The following is a 4,478-nucleotide window of genomic DNA, read 5'->3' as shown; positions in this document are numbered from 1 at the left end:
TACTCCATTGCAAATTGCCAATAACCTGCCTGTGGATCCGACGATGTCTGAGGACTCTGGGAGAACGTTCCATATTTGACAGGGAGGAATGTGAACGTCCTTGTGTGCGCAGAAAGGCTAGAGAGTACATTGTTAAAGATGGCTGCACTTAATGGAACAACTTCCTGGTTGTTCATGCCGGTTTTACGTTAAGGTAATAAACTGCTGTTAAATGGAGCATTGGTTTGTAATAAATTGCAAAGAAAAGAAAAATTATAAGAAAAAATATGTTGCCATAAAAAGAAAAAAATATATAATTCTGTTAAATTTTATACATTTTTGATAAATTTAACCAAGTGTATGTATAATACATAATAAGTTCCCAAGTGAGAATGTGCCAAAACAGCAACATGAAAAAGAAAATGTTACAACAAAAATTGTTCCAACAATGTTTTATTTTATTTGAAAGGTATTAATCCAAAACTCGCAGTTTCCAAATAGGGGCATATGATGAAACTCTGTCCAGCGGTAAAATTAGGCAAGGTTTCTATCATGCTAGTGCCACATTGGGACCCTAAAAAACGTAAAAAAGGTTAAAACAGATTAAAAATGCCTTTAAAAAGTTTGGTTGTTATTGTATTAGAGATAACTTAACATTTCTTGTTGGAAATGTGGTTTTAAAAAGGGTTAAAAATGGTTAGGTGCATGCTTATATCCATAGGGCCAGTCAGACAGTAAAAAGGTTGAATCAAGGTTCACTCAGTAATTTCGGACATTCCAGAAATATCCTTTTGCAAAGAATGGTATTCAGGAGAAGTGGCTCCAGGGTATATTGTCGGTCAACCCCTTGGTATGGGTTTGCGACCTGATAACCCAAAGTTGTTCTTTTTCATATAGTTGGGCAGCAGTACGAATTTGTTCAAGAACTGTCCAATGAAAATCTTGTACCATATGTCTCATCTCCAAGTAGTGTACGGATATTTTTGTAGTGGCACGGTCGCATCTCAGATTGCTGCGATGTTCGCACATGCGTGTCTTCATTATTCGTTTTGTCACACCTATATAGTGGAGGTGACAAGGGCAGGTGATCATGTATATGACATATTTTGAGTTACAATTGGTAAATTATCTCAGTTCCCAAGTTGGTTTGTGGAAGTCAAATGGCAGACACTACAGGTGCCACAGGGATTGTGGCCTGTGATTGGGGAAGAAACCTCTGGGATGTGCCCGGATTCTCCTTTTTCCACGGCCTAGTATGAACTATCATGTCTCTAAGGGTCCTCCCATGTTTGTGTGAGAACATTGGTTTGGAAAAATTCAAAGATCCACTGTTCAAGATTCGGCAGTGTTTATTGACTATCTTACTTACTTTGTTGGATGCTTTGTTGTACGTGGTAATACAAATCAGTCTTTCTTCCGGTGGGTTGGGTGGTTTTAGTTCAAGGAGACCATCTCTATTGTTGTTTTTGGCCCTTTTCGTTGCTCGTGAAATGATATTGGAACAGTAGTTTCGTTCCTGCAGTTTCGTGAATAAACCATCAGCTTGACTCTTGTAGTCTTTGATTTCTGAACAATTCTGTCGAAATCTGAGGATTTTTCCAAAATGGAGGTTCTCCCTCAGATGTCTTATTTGAAAGCTGTCAAAAACCAGTAGGTAATTTATTGCTGTAGGTTTAATGTGTGTGGTTGTCTTCAGCTTGCCATTGTCTGCGATAATGTTCGGATCTAAAAACACTAGTACTTGGTTGGAGAAAGTGTGGGCACATTTCAGGAACTAGTTTTGTCTGTTTAGCTGGGTTAGGAAGTGCTGTGGCTTTTCTGCATCACCTTCCCAGATAATGAGAATATCATCAATGTACCGCTTCCACGTTTGTATGTGGGTCGGGTATGGGTTGGCTGGTGTCAGATTCCTGTGTTTCTCCAGGTGATGAACATAAAGTCCTGCTACACTTGGAGCGAAAGTGCTTCCCATACTTGTTTCGTGCTTACGGAGATAGAGAGTGTCCTCAAACTGGAAGAAATTCTCAGTTAGAGTCCACTAGCAGCATTCCATTACTATGTTCTGTGGGGTTTGGCATTCCCAACCAACCACAAAAAACACATCTTCAATGATGTTTAATGTATCACCGCGTGAGACCTACGATCACCATTAATTTCCCTATGAGCGTTCTTTTCAAACAATTTTTTATTAATGCTAAAGCTTGCGGTATTGAATAAAACAGTAAATAATAGTATTTAAAACTGCACAGTTGCTAGAGTTTGCAAAGATTAAAAGCATCCTTACTTTAAAAAGATCTGCAGTAAGATTTCGTCTGAAAACATGGGTTTATGAAGGAGCCCACGGAGGTTGCATGAAGCAGAAATTCACTCAACTGCATTTTGAAGAGCCTACATGCGTCTACAGCTATGATTCAGTGCCATTCCTTTTTAATACGGTGAAGGGCCACTGGTGTAAACATGAGATGCTCACAGCCATATCTTAATTTGTTCCAGGGAAAATGTGTGCCAATTAGTCTCAGACATTTTAGAATTGTTTTCTCTCCTGTACAATTTTGTGCAAAAATCAACTCTTCACATCCTCATAAAAAAAACGAAATGCTGCACTGTCTTGAATTAGTCATGAAGAGTTTCTGAAATATTAAATGTATCTAGGCTTCGCCATGTGAATTTTACTTTGAGGTATTTCAGCAGTAGACAAAAAATATGATTACAAGTCAAATTGAATTTATGGACTGTGTTGATAATTTGCAGACTGAAGTCACGCCAGGTAGCAGTGGCCTAATTACAGAGAATTGAAATGTAAATGTAATCATCATCGGAAACCATCATAACCAGTCTGCTTTAATCTAGCTACATGTTAGATTTGAAAACATCCACATATTAAAATACCTCATATAAGAGGGAATAGGGAAGTCAGGTCACCCATGCGCAGTCTCTGACGCATAGAAGCAACTGATTTGAGGCCTACATTTGTCTCTATATAACTAATTATTTGCTACAACAAATTTATTTTCTGCACAGTTTTCTAATAATGAAGCTTACTGTCATCCTGCAGGCAGTTTAGGTGTCGCACCGGTGTCCACGACAATATTGTTGTTTAAATGCCTCAAGTCAATACAAAGCCACAACTTTCCATTACTGCGTTGTGCGACAACAATTGGAGAAATCCATTGCGAGGATTCAATAGGTTCTATTATGTCAGCTTTAACGAGTTTTTCAAGTTCTAGTTCAACTTCCTTTCTCAATAAAATAGGTATATGCCTAACCTTGTGAATTTTTGGATAAGCATCTGGTTTCAATACTATGGAGTTTAAAATCATTAATGCTGCCAATATCCTTACTGAATACTTTTGGAAACAAATTCAAAATATCCTTGCACAATTCTGCATTGTCATCCAATAACATGACAGGGTCATCACTATTAGGGTTAAGAATTATTCCACGATTTCCTTGATCTTTCCAACCTAGTACTGAAGGGCCCTTTTTTGAGACATATAGCCTACCATACGATTCTCTCCCTTTGAATCTAGACAAAAGAGAGCGGTAACCAACCATATCAATTTTCTCCCCTGAAAAACCTTTGGGATGAATGTCAGGTGGAAGTAACTCATGCCCTAATTTATTCACAAATTTACTTACCCAAACTTCTTCATTAACTATGGTGTAGGGCGATCCAGAATCCTCATATACTTGAACATTAACACCACCTAGAGATATTAAACACAATGTTTTCTTTTTGTTATCTATTTTCTTATCAATAATGTTTAGCAAAAGTAATTCTCTGGACTCATGATCACAGCTACCAGGATTCTCAGTATCTGTGATCATATGAGAAGGTAGTTTTTTTTAACTAATTGTTCCACCTTCCTCAGGGGGGGCAGATAACATCACTGCAAGGGGCTCACCCAACCATACAGCAAGAAGCGAGACGTGGGCTTCCCTGGACGAACACCTGGGGCCACACAAGCCCCCATAGATAGCCCGCCAATACCGCTACAGGCACTGGAGGCTCGGCGGATAACGGCCACCGCACCTGCTCTGTCATCCCCCCCTTCTATTCTCTTCTCTTCCCGCCTTCTTACTGCTGCACATCTTCATTTTCCCCTTCTCAAGGGTAATACATAGGCTAGCCGAAACAAGACACACCAACCGGCCGACCGCAGACCAGTATTGCACCAGACCAGTCATGTTGTCGACACGCCATCTGTAACTACAACGGCGTTTGTAACTTACCCGTATTGCCCTCATGTACCGGTACTGTACTGAACTGTATACAAAATACCCTTTTAATAAAATCCTTTGAAATAAAAAAAATAATAAAAAAAAGAACTAGTTACATCATCATCAACACATTTCACTTTCCCATACTTTTCCTGGGACACACTTTAGCGTGATGGCCAACAATGTTACAATTCGAGCATCTTTGTTTTAAAGCAGGGCAGAATTTAGTAGAAGTTAAATGTAAACTTCTATCCCAGCGATAATGCTTAAGATTTTCA

The sequence above is a fragment of the Lissotriton vulgaris genome, chromosome 7 (assembly GCF_964263255.1).
Source record: "Lissotriton vulgaris chromosome 7, aLisVul1.2, whole genome shotgun sequence".
Lineage (NCBI taxonomy): Eukaryota > Metazoa > Chordata > Amphibia > Caudata > Salamandridae > Lissotriton > Lissotriton vulgaris.
Note: the sequence above shows the minus strand (reverse complement) of the source record.